This window comes from Prionailurus viverrinus, chromosome C1 (genome assembly GCF_022837055.1).
Source record: "Prionailurus viverrinus isolate Anna chromosome C1, UM_Priviv_1.0, whole genome shotgun sequence".
NCBI classification, from domain to species: Eukaryota; Metazoa; Chordata; class Mammalia; order Carnivora; family Felidae; genus Prionailurus; species Prionailurus viverrinus.
The window spans coordinates 210649763-210666339 of NC_062568.1; the positions used below are offsets into that span (position 1 = coordinate 210649763).

The following is a 16577-nucleotide window of genomic DNA, read 5'->3' on the forward strand; positions in this document are numbered from 1 at the left end:
CAATGACTTAGTCACCACAGTGGGTAAAATATCATCTGCTCCACCATGCAACTCAGCAATTCCACTCCTAGGTATGTGCTCAGAGAACCGAAAACATATGCCCACACAAACACTTGAACACAAATGTCCACAGCAGCATTATTCATCATTGCCCCGAAGTGGAAATAACCAACATGTTCATCCACTGACGAACTGATAAACACAATATGGTCTGCCTGCCAATACAACAGAATGTTAGCCATACAAAGGAATAAAGCACCGATATATGCTACAACATGGATGAACCTTGAAAACATTATGCTGAGTGAGATAAGCCAATCACAAAGGCCACATAGTATATGATTCCATTTATATGAAATGTTCAGAATAGGCAAATTCACAGCTATCATAGAAATCTGAGACATAGCTTTCTGTCTCAGAAAGTAGCTTAGTGGTTGCCAGGAGCTGGGGGGTGGGAATTGGGAATTGGGGAGTGATAGTTAATGTGGGTATAGTGTTTCTTTTTGGGGTGCTTAAGATGTTCTAAAGTTGATTGTGGTGAGTATTCCACAACTCTAGGAATATACTAAAATCACTGAACTGTATACTTTATTGTTATTTTTTAAAAGTTTACTTATTTTGAGAGAGAGAGAGAGAGAGAGACTGAAGGGGAGGGCAGAGAGAGGGGGAGAGAGAATCCAAGCAGGCTCCACACTGTCAGTGCAGAGCCTGATTCAGGGCTCAAACTCACAAACCGTGAGATCATGACCTGAGCTGAAACCAAGAGTCAGATGCTTAACTGACTGAGCCACCCAGATGCCCCCTGAACTGTATACTTTAAACATACGTATGGTATATGAATTATATCCCCATAAAGCTGTTGCCCCCCAAAATGCCACCTGCCTCAAAAGTCTCTGGGCCTCAGTCTCACTCTTGCTCCCTGTGAGAGCATCCTTCCTGTTTGTCTGCCTTTGAAGTCCTCCTCGCCCTCTGATATCACCTCAGAGAAGCCAGCTCCCTAAGCACATGTAACCCTTTCCTTCTCCAAGTGCCAACGACGCTCTACCCAGCGACACATCAGGGGGCTGGGAACCACTTGCCGGTTCCTCTCTGCAAGACGCACTCCTTCCAGACGTCAGCAGGACTCCTGAGCAGGGCCTGGTGATAGAGCCCCAGCCCTCACTCCATCCCATTGTAGTGTGTCATAGAAATGATGAATATTTGACCTCAGCACTCCCCTGGGGAAACCCAGGGCAAACAGGTGCTGTCCTCAGCAGAGAACTGCCAGCCGGAGCAGGTAGGTTTTTAAAGGCTGGCCAGAATCTGTAACTTTCCACTTGCCCCAAACAGGGGTCACCACTTGCAATACTCCTAGGAGGTCGCAAGAATTAGGCAAGAGGGGAAAAGCTGGAAGCTTTTCGAAGGAGGCAGGCTGTTCCTCCAAAATGGTGACAGCCTCACAGTGGGGAGGTGATGGGCACTCTCCCCATGCAGAGTGAGGCCCACGGAGGCCTCGAGGTCTGGAGCAAAAGTTTTAAAGATGGCTTTTAAAAGCCCAGACGGCTGGGGCGCCTGGGTGGCTCAGCCGGTTAAGCATCTGACTTCGGCTCAGGTCATGATCTCCCAGTTTATGGGTTCGAGCCCCGCGTCGGACTCTGTGCTGACAGCCTGGAGCCTGCTTCAGATTCTGTGTCTCCCTCTCTCTCTCTACCTCTCTCTCTGCCCCTCTCCTGCTCTGTCTCTGTCTCAAAAAGAAATAAACATTGAAAAAAAATAAATAAATAAAAGCGCAGACTGCAATAGTCACTCAAGAGTGAGGACGAGTGGCTGCGTCCTGTAGAGGCCCGGGTGCCTCCCCTGTACCCGCGAGGCTGCCCAGACCGTGCCGAATGGAGGGTGTTTTGCATCCAAAGGTGACTTCTTGCCCAAGGAGGTGGGGGGGGGGATGCTGACAAGTTGGGGGCTGCTCCAGTGGGATGGGAGGTCCTTGGCCCCTGAAGTTTCTAAGAGCAAAAGGTGGCAGACCGGTAACCTTCCCGGAGGAGGTGTCGTCTGGCAGGTAAGAGCCGAAGACCCTTCGGGGGCTTCCTTCAGGACCTCATACCCGAGTCACCAGAAGGGGAAAAGGGCTAAGTGGCTTCCAATCAGCTCCTTTTGCTTCTTAGTTGATGCGTGTACAAAGCGGTTGTGCAAGCCCTGAGTAAGTGTTTCTGGCACGTTTCCTGCCTCATCGCCAGGAGCACCTCCGAGGCACCAACAATGGCCACCGCACTATCAATGAAACGGTGCTCACTGAGCCGTCCTGCCAAGCCCTTTTCGTGTAGCTGAACTCCCACCACACCCTGCCACACCCGGGGAAACTGAGGCACAGAGGGGTCAAGCAAGGAAGGCAGACGCTGGCTCCGCCCTCATTCACAGGGGTGGCAGGGTGGGAGCTGAGCGGGGTGTCAGGGCCCCTCCCATGGAGCAGCTCCCGCTCTCAGAGCCCCGGATTAAAGGGTGAGGGCTGGGGGGCAGTCCCGGGGGGCTGCCTGGTGCTGTCTGTGGATTGGATCGGGCTGTGCTGACCCTGCCTTTCTAGGTGGACAATACAGAACCAAGCATCCTGGTCCCCATCCTTGTCCAACGAGAGGGGTGGATCCCCTCAGACCTCGGGGTGGAGGCCTGGGCGTCTGGACTGCTAACAGCTAGGCCCCTGATTCCCGAGGCCAGGCGGGCTGTGCTGTCAGCTGGTTACAGCACAATCCACTGGTGGAGGTGTTAGGCCCGCCGCGGCCCTTCCTATTCCGTGGCGGGGGCGGTGGCTGCTATGCCGACCCCGTGGCCCGGTCGGCCCTCCACGGAGACCCACAAGTCACCCACGCCGGCCATCCTCCCAGCTCCTGGTCGCGCCGGAGCGGCTCTTCTTCCCTAAGACCGGCTGGTCTCGCCTCCTCCCTCCTCTTTCCCTTCCCTCCCTTCCCCATCTGCTCCTTGTCCGCACAGGACAGGGGAGCCATATCCCCAGGACCAGAGTTTCTCTCCCACCCGCAGCCAAGCCTGGAGCTCTCAGTGATGTCACTGCCTAGTGCAGTCCTCCAGACGATTCCGTGAGGAATGCCTGCGGTCTCCACTCTCCAGACTGGGAACTGAGACACAGAGAGGCCAGGTGACTCATCCAAGGTCACAAAGGTACCTGCGGGGAGCTCGGATTCCTCCCGGGACACTCCCCCGGGCCTCAGTAGGCTCAAGGAGTTGACTTAGCCCTTGGGACCTATTGTGGGTGGGAATGCATCCCCCAAAACATGCTGAGGTCCTGACTCCTGTATCTGTGACTTTATTTGGAAGTAGGGTCTTTGTAGAAGTAGTCAGGTAAAGGTGAGGTTGTCCCAGAGCAGCGTGGGCCCGAAATCCAATGCTTGGTGTCCTTGTGAGGAGATGGGCAGATACACACAGATGGGAAATAGCCACGTGAAGACGGAGGCAGAGACCGGAGCGTCTATGAGCCAAGGGACACCGGGGACACTGGCAGCCACCAGGAGCTGGACGAGGCAGGGAGGGGTCGTCTCCTGGAGCCCTCAGAGGGCATGGGGTCCTGCCCACACCTGGATTTCAGACTTTTGGCCTCTAGAGCGGTGAGAGAATGTTGTTTTAGGCCACCATTTGTGGTATTTCATTGTGGCAGATGCAGGAACGCAGTACAGGACATTTTTCAAGGTGGACTTGTCCCCCACTTAGCTTCTGAGATTGGTCCACACATCATCCCTCTCTGGCCTCTGCTCTTTTTCTCCTGCTTCTCCCCCCCCCCCCCCCCCCCCCGGGTCCTCTGAATCACACCTGTCCTGCCCACCTGCCCTCTGAGGCACACCTGGATTCTCAGCTCTTTCAGGAAGCCCTCTCTGATGGCCCACCTGCAAGGGATCTCCTAGGAATAACTGAGCAGCTACGTAGAATCCGCTCTGGGAACCTGACCACAAATCAAATAGTGCCTGGTGACAAATGCTGGCTCATGGCAGGAGCCCATGGTCCAGGGTCCGAACCCGCAGGTGTGCCAGGGGCTGATGACCAAGCTTCACTGCCCAGGGCTCCCCCCCACCCCCCTCCACATCTGGGCTGCAACAGAGACTCAGACCCAGCCTCCAGAACTGTGGTTGAGGAAGCAGCAGGAAGGAGACACATTTTACAGGGGAATATTCTAGAAAGGGGGTTAAGGCCAGCAGCATTCAATACCACCCAGGCCATACCCATAGAGGCTCCGGATGTTCTAGGTGCTGGGAACAGACAAAAGCCCTGCTCTTAGGGGGTGCAGATAAGAGGGACAGCAGGGGGATGTGAGGATGACCACAGGACAGGACGGCGCACTTGAGGACCGCCTGCGAGGATGTTATTAGACGAGGCACTCGGGGAAGTCTCCCAGAGGACCAAGATGTGACTGACGGAGGGAGCCAGCTGTGAGAAGATCTGGGGGACGAGAATGTGCAAGGGCCCTGAGGATGGACGGAGCTTAGCATCTTCGAGATACAGAAGGAAGGAGCCTCCTGAGCGGGAGGGAGAGGGGTCTAAGCTGAAATCAGAGCAGGCAAGGGACCGCGTGGGTCTGGGGGGATTTGGGGTTCATTCCCGGCACCACATCTCTGAGGCCACATCTCTGGACCCTCCCGTTGCTACCACCAGGTGGGTGTGGGGAGGGGAGCTTACACATGCACTGTGAGGATTTAAAAATTCGATGTGTTTTTTTTTTTTTTTTTAATCACAAGAGTTGAGGAAAGCTAAAAAGCGGAGGAAGTTAACATGAAGGCTTTTCCCAAGCTGCAGGCTCGGTTCGGCAGATAAAACGCCCGGGCCTGGGGCACAGCTGTCCCCTTGCTTATCTGAAGGCATTATCTTTTTTACATTAATATTTAAGACCGAGTTTAACAGAGTCGCAGCCCTACTGCTGGTGGGGACGTTAACTGTGGAACGGCATTTATCTGGGATCTTTAATAACTGCTGGTGTTAGTTGTGGAGGCCCCTGTTTCCAGATAACTGCAACCCCCCTGGATGCAGCAAGATCAAATCCGCCAGATAAAGAAAGGGCCGCGTGGGTGTGACAGCCTTTGACCCATCAACTGCTAAAGACACGGTGGTTTTCTGGTCTCCTCTGCCACTTGGGAAGCGAGTTTTCCCTGGGTACTTAGCTCCCTGGTCAGTTCCCCACATTTCAGATGTGGCCCAGATTTTCCGGTGGCTGGGGGGGCGGGGTCAGGCAAATAAGATTTGTCCTTGTCCCCGTACCCACCCATGTTAGTGTCCCGGGGCTCCCATAACAGAGCACCACAAACGGGGATTCAAAGAACAGAAATGGATTCTCTCCCAGTTCTGAAGGCCAGACGTCTGAGAGCCAGATGTGGGCAGGGCCGTCTCCCTCCAGAGGCTCCAGGGGACCACGCTCCCGGCCTCTTCCAGCTTCTGGTGGCTGCAGGCATTCCCAGGTTCGTGGCCACGACACTCTACTGTCTGCCTCCACCACCACGTGGCTTCTTCCCTGTGTGTCTTCACATGGTATTCTTACAAGGACACCTGTCATCGGAGTTAGGGCCCACCCTATTCCAGCTGGGCCTTGTCTTTTTTTCTTTTTTTAATGTTTATTTATTTATTTTGAGAGACAGAGAGTGAGCCAGGGAGAGGCAGAGAGAGAGAGAGGGAGACAGAGAATCCCAAGCAGGCTCCGCAGCTGTCAGCACAGCACCCGGCGTGGGTCTTGAACCCACGAACTGTGAGATCATGACCCAAGCTGAAACCAAGAGCCAGACGTTTAACCGACTGAGCCACCGAGGCCCCCCCAGTAGGGTCTCATCTTAACTGATCACATCGGCAATGGCCCTATTGGCAAAGAAGGTCACATTCTGAGGTTCAGGGTGGACATGAAATTTTAGGGACACGATGCACTCCATTGCAACCGCCATCATAAACTGTATCCACAGTGGAGGGGGCTGGGGTCTTCCCAGGGGAGGAGGCCGAGCTCCAGCCGCCCCACCTCACCCTACAGCCCTCTACCTTCCTTGCTCTGGCCCAGCCACCCGGGCCCTTCTCTTTGCTCCTCAGATGTCCCCCTGTCTCCTTGGCCTGGAAGGTTCTACCCCACATCTTCAAATGTCTCCCTTTCAGATGGTTAAGGTCTGGGCTGTGCCTGGCCTCTCTCACGCCCTTGGGTGGCGGCTTGCTTTTTTCTCTGCTTCCCCACACGAGGACGACGCACCAGCTGTGAGGGTGGGGACCCTGTCCATCTTGTTTGTGTGGCTTCTGGCCGGTTGCCTGGAGCTAACAGACCCTTAACAAACATCTCCTGAATTAAGGACAAATATTAACGGCCAGTGCCCCTCCCTGCCCCCCATTTCTCAGTCTTGAGAAATTTCCATTAGAATTAGGACTTACTGGGGCCAAAGTAGCTGACGCTTTGTCCCTCCCACACAGCTGGATTCAGAATACAAAACCTTATGAATTCTGCCATCTAATGGACTCCGAGAAGAAGTGTTTTGTTTCTTTAAATGGCAACCATGCGTTCAAACAATGAACCGAAGGTCCAGACACACTGTCCACAGGAGAAAATGTTAAGCAACAGGTCTCTACTCTCCTCCCCACAGAACAACCAGAAAAACCCCGGGAGGCCTGTGTTAGATGGAAGCCAAGGGTCTAGGGCTCCCAGATCAACCACGGGACACCCAGTTCAGTCTGAACTTCAGATAAACAACGTTTTAGCATAAGTATGACCCAGATATTGTGTGGGATATACTTATACTAAAAAAAGGAAACGTTTATTTGAAATTCAAATTTAACAAAGGAGCAAAGCTGCATATACGTAAGGTATGAATATGCAAACACCAGCTCTGGGGTTCTTTGGCCATTTCTCCGAGGCTTTCACAGGAGAAAGTGGGCCGGCCGCCGGAGCTCTGCCCCAGATGCTGAATTCAAAGATGAGCCAGCTAAAGGGAACGTCCTTCTGAAGTTCCAAGGAGAGTGAGCCCGACGTGCCTATCACCCGGAGAACACAGGGGACATGAAGCCACAGCCTTTGCTCTGGACGCAAGCGTAGGTGCTAATTCAGAGGCTGCCTGTTGAAAGCCGCTTCCCACGAGGACAGCCCAGCTTAAGGTCAGATGGGGGGCGGGGGAGCACATCTTTGCCCCCAGGACCCAGCCTGGGATTCTGATACCAGGATGAATTTGTTGTTAGAGATGACCAGAGACGTTCTCGTTAATTCATGTCTAGCCAACCCCTCGTGATTAATTTGTCCCAGTGGTGCCTCAAGAAAAATGAAACGATGCATCTAACCCCTGCTGCAAAGCGTTTTCAGGAAACCACGTTCTCCCACAGAGGATAAATCAAACCGGTAACAGCACTTATCTTTGAGGGCAGGACTACCCTTTGGAGAAAAGACTTTCGTTTTCTTCTTCGTACATTTCGGTATGGCTGGACTTTAAAAAAATTTTGGGGGGGTTTATTTATTTTTGAGAGAGAGGGAGAGCGAGGGAGGGGCAGAGAGAGAGGGAGACACAGAATCCGAAGCCGGCTCCCGGCTCTGAGCTGTCAGCACAGAGCCCGACGCGGGGCTCGACCCCACGAACCGCGAGATCATGACCTGAGCTGAAGCCGGACGCTTAACTGGTTGGGCTTTTCACACACAAACTAGTTACCCCGACATCCGATAATGTCACGATCCATCCCCGTCTCCCGGGCTGCAGCTCCGGCCTTGTGCAGAGTCCTTCCCGCCCGGCCCCAGCCCGGCCCTTACCGGTACTTCATGCCCGTGCGCTGGGCGGTGCAGCCGTCCAGGGAGAGGCCGTGCATGCGGAGGAAGCTCTCCATGTTCCTGGCCTGGGCCGCCGCCCGCACCTCCCGTAGCCGCTGCAGCTCCAGCGTGTCGGTCTGGCGCACGGGGTGCAGGGCCCAGTCCGAGTGACACCTGCTGCTCACGCTCCTCAGGCTCTCGCTGTACGTCATGGACAACATGGTACCGCCCGGCCCGGCAGCCGCCGCTGTCCAGACGGGAAATGCCGAGTGGCCATGAGTTAGCGAAGGTGCCGCTGCCCTGCCCCGGTGCCCCGCGGGACGCCGGCCCCGGGGCAGGGGTGCCGCAGAGACGCCTCCTCCAACTAGAGCGGCCGGAACGGGTCTCGGCGCCTGGGGCCGGGGCCCCTGGGTGTAAACGCCTCCTGGCACGACACTGTCAGCCCTTGACTCTGCACGGGCCGGGGACTCTGGCTAAGCTGCCCTCCCCCGCCCCGCGCGGCCCCGAGACAAGCACTGGCGAAGCCACATTCCAGGCGTGAGAACTCAAAGCGGGGACTCCGAATGCAAACAGAGGCAAGAGAGCATGCAGGGAGCCCGGGCCCCCGCAGCGAAGGCGCCACGTCACAGTGCTCCCCGGAGGTGCTCGCAAGGTAAAACCAGGTTCAGGGCTGTCTCCCGGAAGGGGCAGGAGCACATCCGTCATGGAAGCAAACGCCGGTGTGATTTTGCTAGGGGAGCCCACCCCAGGAACGCCCTATTTGTTTGCCCGCAAGCCTCATCAAGGGAAACGATATCCACACACACGTTCTCTGCTCGCAGGCACCATGGCACCTGCAGACTCTTTGGGCCCCGTCCTCCATGAGGATTAAGTATGTCACAATCCACAAATTTTGCAGTAGAAAGACTGAACGGGATGCACGTAAGGAGCGGGGTGACAAGGGGGGGACAGGGGCTCAGTACAGACAGGGAGAAAGCAAGGCTAAAATGGGAGGAACCATCACTAAATAGTCATCCTGGGGGCGGCTGGGTGGCTCAGTCGGTTGGGCGTCCGAGTTCAGCTCAGGTTATGGTCTCACCGTCAGTGAGTTTGAGCCCCGCATGGGGCTCTATGCTGACGGCTCAGAGCCTGGAGCCTGCTTCGGATTCTGTGTCTCCCTCTTTCTCTGCCCCTCCCCTGCTTGCACTTTGCCTCTCTCTCAAAAGTAAATAAACATTGGGCCGCCTGGGTGGCTCAGTCAGTTGGGCGTCGGGCTTTGGCTCAGGTCATGATCTCACAGTTTGTGGGTTTGAGTCCCACGTTGGGCTCTGTGCTGACAGCTCGGAGCCTGGAGCCTGCTTTGGATTCTGTGTCTCCCTCTCTCTCTGCTCCTTTCCCACTCATGCGCTGTCTCTCAAAAATGAAGAAACGTTAAAAAAGAAAATAGTCGTTCTGAGTGATGGCTACACTCTCTCAGAAACTAAGAGCAGCACAGATGTCCATCAACGGGGAGACAGGTTACATAAATGATAGTCCGTCCCAATGATGGGACTTGTGCGGCCTTCAGTGAGGTTTCTCTACATGGGCTGATAATGCAATGAATCCTAGGAGACAGTAGTAAAGGAAGAGAGGAAGACGCGTGTGCCAGGCATGCTACCATCTGTGTTAATGGATGTACATGAGCGAGTGAATCAAGGAACGTGGCACCATGGCTACGCGCCGAGGACACGGTCGTGGGGCAGGGGGGCTCTATGATCCGGGGACTCCTGTCGGCACCTGACCGCAGCCCTCGGGCTCAGATGCCTGCAGGACGACCCCCGCCTCATCACCGAGCACAGAAAGTGACATGGGAGTCATCATTTCAGTTGGGTCAGCAAAGCAGGGTCCCGGAGCCCAGCCCTGGCAGCTGGAGGAACCAGCGTGGTCCCCACCTCTGCCCCAAGAAAGAACAAGCTCGATTATCCCTGGGAAGGGCAAGGAAAGCTGTCCTGGGAGCCGAGGCAGCTGCAAAGGCTGCGGCCCCACCCCCCTCCTTGGGGAAGCTCTCCACCAGCACCTGACACTTCATAGACCCCTTTCCCGCTGCAACTGTTCTCCACAGCCGTGTCCTCACCTGACCTGCTAGAGTCTTCTCTAATCCTCTTGTTTGTTTGTTGCATTTGAGCCCCTGAAGGTCAGGTCCAGGAGGGCCAGGACCTTTCTGTCTGCTTTTACCACTGAGGCTCAGTGCCCACAGCAGAGACCGGGCCTTCCCACTGGGCTGGCAGTGTGGACAGCACCTGGCAGGGGTGGGCTGGCCCCCTGACTCAGGCCCAGGCACCAAGAAGGATGCCTTATCCTGGAGGGTGTGGTGGGGGGCTCTGGGGCCAGGACTCCCATTCACTATGGCTCAGATCCACAGGGAGGGGGCCTGCAGGGCCCAGGACCTCTGGCCTCCCCCAAGGGTTTGGACTAAGCTCTCTGATGGATGCTAAAGCAGGTGAGGATGTCCCTGGCATGAAAATCCCCATGTTCCAGGAGAATCACTCTGGAGACAGAGGAGGGGTGCAGGGCTCCAGGAGGGGGTTTGTCTTAGGAAATGGAGCCACGGATGCCTCCAGGGAGCAGTGCTGCCCCTCCTTCCCTCCCTGCCTGCTGGCCCCTGGCCCCGCCCAGGGTGGGGGCAGGGCAGCGTCGGGCAGCTGCTTTAGATGTGGCAGTGTGGCCGGCTGCCCGTCCTGCAGGGGGCAAAGGCAGGCCAGTTCTGGCTTCCCTGGGGGTCCGTCCTCAGAGAGAAGAGCCTGGCAGGCCGGAGCTGCAGGGAGCAGGAAGCAGGCACACAGGCCCAGCCAGGCAGAGATCAATAACCATTAGCTTTCAAGACACCACCCACAAACAGCAATCCGGGCTGGTGTGGTTCTGGAGGTCCAGCCAGGGTCCCGGGGCTGGGGTGACAGTGTGGCTGAGCACCTGGCTGTCACCCACTTAGTGCAACACAAGCAGGCACCCTGACGGCTTCGAGGCTCAGTCTCTATGTCTGTGAAGTGGGCCCAGCAGGGGCTGATTGCACCCGCTGTCTAGACAACCAGGCGGGGCTGTGGGTGTGGCTGGGCGCATGCCATGTGCGGGGAAGCGGCCGTCAACAGTGTTGCAGCGTGGTGTAGGATACCAGCTAGGATAATCGGGGTGGTGGCAGAAATACACAAAGCGAGGTGGAGGGGACAGAGGCTGGAAGGCAGGGTGGGCCTCTGGAGAGGGCACACGTGAGCGTGGGCTTCTGTGATATGAGGGAGTGGTGTAGATACCCGTTATTACTAGAAAAGGTTGAATAGGATCAACGTAGACCTTAATAAACGACCCGGGTCTCGCAGAGAACACACATTCCTTATGAGACGGGGGCAGGGCAGGGTGCACCATCTCTGTGGGGGCTGGGGTCTCCCCTGCTTGTGATCTCTCCTTACAGCGCCGGGGGCATGGAGGGCACGGAGAGTGTCCCCATGATGCCAGGCAGGCTCCGGCTGAGGGACACAGGGAGGTGGGCGTGGGAGAGCACGGTGGCCCTGCTGGGGGCCCGCAGGGGTGAGCACCTGGTGCCCACGAGCAGGTTTGTGGCCAGATGGCCACGCACAGCGCGAGAGGAGCTAGGACACATTCCTCCTCGCCTCCGGGGAGGCAAGACCCCACCGAGGAGGAAGGACACAGAAGGCACAGAGGGGCTCTGACAGTCAGCAGTGGTGCCCATGGGAGAGGACAGAGTCCAGCTCCTGGACAGCCTCACGCTGGGGCTTATTCCCAGCCTCCTCCCGGGATGACTGGGGGCAGGCTGGGGTCATTGGACGAAGGGGCCACAGGGAGACACTGCCAGAAGGGAGCACCCACTGCCGGGGCTCCTGCCTCAGGCCCTTTGCTTCCTAGGGCTCAAAGGCGCAGTGACTCTGACCTCGTGTTCCTCCTCCTCGAGATCCAGCCCCCACCCCATCTCAAGAGAAACCCGCCCCCTCCTCGATAGCCATTGCTAATTATGAGGCGCCTATAGGTTCGTCCCTGAGCTGGGGCCTGCCTTTTGCAAATCTATTCTTGTGGAGGGAGGGCTCAGGGGGATTCCAGTAAACGAACACCGTGACACGGAAAAACCGAACTGAAGGCATCGACCTCATTAAGTCAGTGGGGACCACGACCGCCCCGAAGGGCCTTCCACCTGGAATTTCTGAACTGTGGTCTGTTTACTGAAAGCCACCAAGGCATGAAACGTGAGGTTCGGAAGGAATCCTGAACAGCTCTTTTAAACGGTGACATTTGTCTCGATCTTAGAGAAACCAGCCCGAGTTCCTGAAAGCGGGGTTGCAAAGGAATACGGCATCATTCCGGAGCGCAGCTTTAAAATGCACAGCAGCGCATCAGGGCAAAAACAAAACCACCTTTGCGGGAGAACAATCAGCGAGCCAAGGCCCAGACAAGCGCCCTGCCTCCCCCATCCCAGACCCTGCCCCAGCTCCCTAGGCCATGTGTTTCCAGACAGACCTTCCTGACAGCCGCCAAACCTCCCTGCTGTCATTCTCGGGGCAACCTCGACAATGCCAAATCCTAATGGTGACCCCAACAAGGTGTGGCTGGATGTCTGGGTCTCCCCCAGGCAGGAAGACGGATGGTCCCAGCCAGCAGGTCTGGGAGGCAAGCTCACTGAAGCGGGAGAAAGCCCACCATCCTGCCTCCCACTGTCACCTTGCAGTTACTCAGGGCTGGCTTTTTTTTTTTTTTTTTTTTTTTAAGGTTTTCTGCTTTGAAAAAAATATAGGGGATCTGATTTCGGATCAGCCAAATGCACCCCCAATACTGTCCCTCTGTGGCTTCCATTCCTGGGCCACGTGTCCCCAAGCAGCAACACCCCCCCTCCCGCCCCCCACCGCCGGAGACAGCAGCTGCCCCTGGACTCCTGGAGCTGAGGGGGCCACTCACCTGCCTTCCTGGCGTCTGCTCGTTAAAAAGGACACAGTCTAGTTTATAGGGTTCACCAGCCGCTGCACGGATCTGGCGTGGCAGCTGGTTCATTAGGGAGTGTCACTGTAGGACGTCAGAAGCAATTGGTGAATGAGAAGTGCCCCACGAGGGTCGAGTTTGGAGGCAGGGAGTCCATTAGTCTATTAGGGCGTTTTCAGCTCAGTGAAAGGCTGAATTATTCACGAGCAGCGTCTCTTTCCCCTAAAAGCCCGGGAAGTGCAGTCCCGCGGTGCAGCCTGGCCGAGGCCAGCTCCTGGCCTGTGGGGCTGGGAGGGGGCACCCACTGGGGTCCTGGCATTGCCTGGGGCTCATTCGCCCACCAGGCCTCCCGTGCCCCCGAGGACCAGGGACACCAGCCACAGGTGGAGAGCGGCAGGCCCTGCTTTCCGGTGATCTGAGGCCAGGACCTGTGCTTGCAGCTCGGGACCCCCACCACATTCGTATGTCTGCAGTAAGGGGTCCCACAGCGCGTGACCACCACCTACAGTGAAGGGGCTGGGGGTCTGGCGAGACCCTCAGCAAGGCAGACGGATATTCCTCCACCCTTCTGCTGGGACATGCCCCAGTCAAGGGTACTTACCCTGTCAGTACCTTTACATGGCCAGAAAGTTCTGGAAGTCTGCTATTTGAACACCACGCTACCACTCCTGCAGTCAGGGGTGCAGGGGCCCCTCCTCTCGGCACACATTCTGATCTGGGGTTTGAGGCTGAGCTCTGGGCAGTAGCCATGCCGAGCCCCTGTTCCAGAGTCACGACCCCGGGGGCGTTTCTTGTCATCCTAGGATCCCAAAGAAGTCTCAGCATGACACGACCCTCCAGCACGAGGGATCCTGGATGGAGGCTGAGTGGCTGTCGGAGGACAAACCTACATCTGTCTATGACCCTGCTGGGGAACTGCTGCTCAGGACCCGGAGTAGAAAGCAAACAAAACGGGAAGCAGGCTGCGGAAGCCAGGCAAACGCCAGCAGGTATCTACCTGGAGAGGCCCCAGCGACGGGGCCGGGTGGTCCCTCTCAAAGGCGCCCACCTGCCACGTCAGTTCCCTGGCCTCTCTGTCACAGGGCCCACCGCTGGGTGGTGGGCATCAGCCTGCCATACCCTGACACACCCCGTCTCCTTCCCCCCAGGCCCCGCACCCCTCTGTCAACTCAACATCCTTCTCAGCACCAGCCATCAGTCACCTGGAGGACATGGTTCCTGACTTCCTGTCCTCCTGCCCTGCTGCCCCTCACTCCATCATTCCTGGGCTCCCCCACCCAGCCTTTCCACCTGTCGTCTCATTCCCTGCCGCAGCAGAGCTCTGATCCCTGCTCAGACACCGTCGATGGCTCCCCATTGCCCACTGAATGCAGTCCAAGCTCCTTTGCTAGGCACTCACGGCCCTTCCCCCTCTGACCTCCATCTTCCTCTATAGTCTGGCCTCCTGTCCCTCCTGTCCCTTTCCATCCCATCCCTCACGGCCGGTCTGTGTCACCACCACCTCCTGTTCTTGGCACCTCTCCAAGCTGTGGCTCAGGCATCTCCTGGAAGGTTCCTCCTGGGCTCTATGTAGGAGTCTGCCCAGCCCCCAAGGCCCCGCTCAAAGCCGTCATGCTGTCTCCTCCATGAAGATTTCCCCGACTCTCAGTGGGCTGTGCCCACGCCTGGCCTTCCTCGGAACGCCAACAGCTGTTTAGACTTCCCCCACGACACGTTCTGCCTTCTAGATATTTTAGTTATTTGGGTTCTGGGGTAGACTGCATTATGATGCCGGGTCCTCTACCCGCCTCTGCGTCACATGACTGTAGTTCTCCTGGGGTGGGAGGGCGGGAGAATATCTTCCTGCCCTCGGACATCTGGCGCGGTCGTGAGCTTTGCTTTGGCCAAAAGAACGAGCGGTGTGCCGGTTCCAACCGTGGGGCTTCAGAGACATTACGTGATTCTGCTCTTCCTCTGGCACTTTTGCCGGGAATAGCCTCTGGTTAAAAACGATGGGAGGATGAACACTTGGGTCCCACCTGCGGCTCAGACCAAACCCAGCCGAGCCCACATGAACTGACACAGACACATAAACGAGAAATACACGCTTCTCCTTGTAAGGTGCTGAGTTTGGGGCCTGTTTGTTACGAGGCACTCTCTGGGAGAGCTGACAGATACAGGGTCTCACCTCCCTTACTAGTCCGTGAGCCGCCCCAAGGCAGGGCGCACACCTTGAACACCTCTGCCCCGTTCGGGGAGGGGTGGTCAGTCGGCAGGATGCTGCTGATGGACTTAACCCTCTGGTAGCTGTGTCAGGGCCCAGGTGACAAGGATGCCCCACTGCGAGTGGCACCCAGTACATTAAACACAGATGCAGCCTCTTTAGAGGTCATAGTCGGAGACCCCACAGGAGACACCTCGGTGTCTGTGAGAAGCAACCACACTGGAGCTGCAAAGGGCAGGACGGCCAGGGCCTGTGGGCATCAGGGACAGAGGTCGGTGGATCTGGGGTGCAGTTCTCCATCAGGGCTCGCCTCAGGGTAAGACAGCCTCTTGGGCACAGGGGGGTTCAACCAGAAGGCTCCCCAGGGAGTGGACAACAGGTTGGATCTGTGGGGCCCCGAGGGCCAGCAAGGGGAGTGGGACCCTCCTTCACTTTGGCTCTGTGATACCTGGCAATCTACTTGTCCCGTCCCGCGGCGGGGCCCCTTAGGCGGCGGTCTGTGCCACGGCCCCGCCACCCACCCTGTCACGCCTCTCCTCCGGGGTCTCAGAGGATGCAGCTCGAAGGCATGTTTGGTCCCAGTGGTCAAATCCTTCCGGGACGAATGTCTCGCACTCGCCCTGATATACCATGCCGTCATACGTACGTGATGGCAGAAGTGTCATCCGAAAAAAGCATCTGCAAGCCCAAGTTCAGATCTAACTATTTCAGGCAAAATCTCATCAAGCAACAATTCCAGTCACCATTTTAGGGTTCTCCGTAAGGAGTGAGACCCCACGGGAGGCACTGGAGTAGTGGCGAAATCAGCCCGAGGACCCAGACCCGCTGTCACGCTCAGAGGTGCGGGGGGGCTGTGGGAATCCAGGTCCCCGCGTCCTCTGGGGGGTGTCGGCGGCTACCGCCCCCTGGCTCTGTGCTGGTGGGTGTGTGCGACCCTGGGGAGCTGCTCCTGGACACAGACCTCGCAGGCCCGAATGCCAGGACAAACACCGTGCACCAGGGCCCTGCCCCCAAGAGCCACGTGGTCCTGAGGCTGGCGGGGCTGACCCGGGGCTCCCAAAATGTCAATCAAAGTAAATTTCTGGAGTTATAGCCTTCCCGAGGAGCACCCACCTTGGTGGCTCCCCTCCCCACTGCACAGGTGAGCTACAGGCTGCCGAAGGGACTCGCCCGGGAGGACTCTGCTGGCTGACCTGCCTTGGACGCACCTGGACGCCCTGTCCCTCTGGGGCACAGCCTCCGACCCAAGAACACGCTGTGCTGGTTCAGCAACGGGGACGCGCACCAGACAAACACCAGCAGGTCCGCCCCTGACCCGGGTCGCGCCAGAGCCACACGCCCCTGAGGCGGTATCGGCCTCTGATTACAAGTCAGCTCACATCCAAAGAAAAGGGGAGAACGGTTGGGTTCGCCCCGTCTCTTTTACTCTAATCACCCAAGAAGCACAAACCCACGAGAGACAACAGGAGACAGCCACATCCGCCGCCCCACGAGTGAGATTTTAAGGTGGATCTGGCGAGGGCTAAGCAGGTATCGCAAGTCCGTTTGCTCAAACGCAAGCGAACTCTAGAGATCAGCTCACACACGGAAGCGGCTTCACGCTGCTCATCAGAGCCTTCCACGGTGCCGTGTGGGTGGCCACCGGAGCCCGTGTCTCACTGGAGAGGTCACCCGCACACCCGACCTGCACGGGGCGTGGCCCTCCCACCCGCT

At 57.2% G+C, this 16577-nt stretch overlaps 1 protein-coding gene across 6 annotated transcripts in view; it reads right to left on the reverse strand.

Moving 5' to 3' along the window:
- KCNAB2 (potassium voltage-gated channel subfamily A regulatory beta subunit 2) overlaps positions 1 to 16577 on the reverse strand; it is an 85241-nt gene that overhangs the window by 33570 nt on the left and 35094 nt on the right. The gene's annotated exons all lie outside the window — the stretch shown is intronic.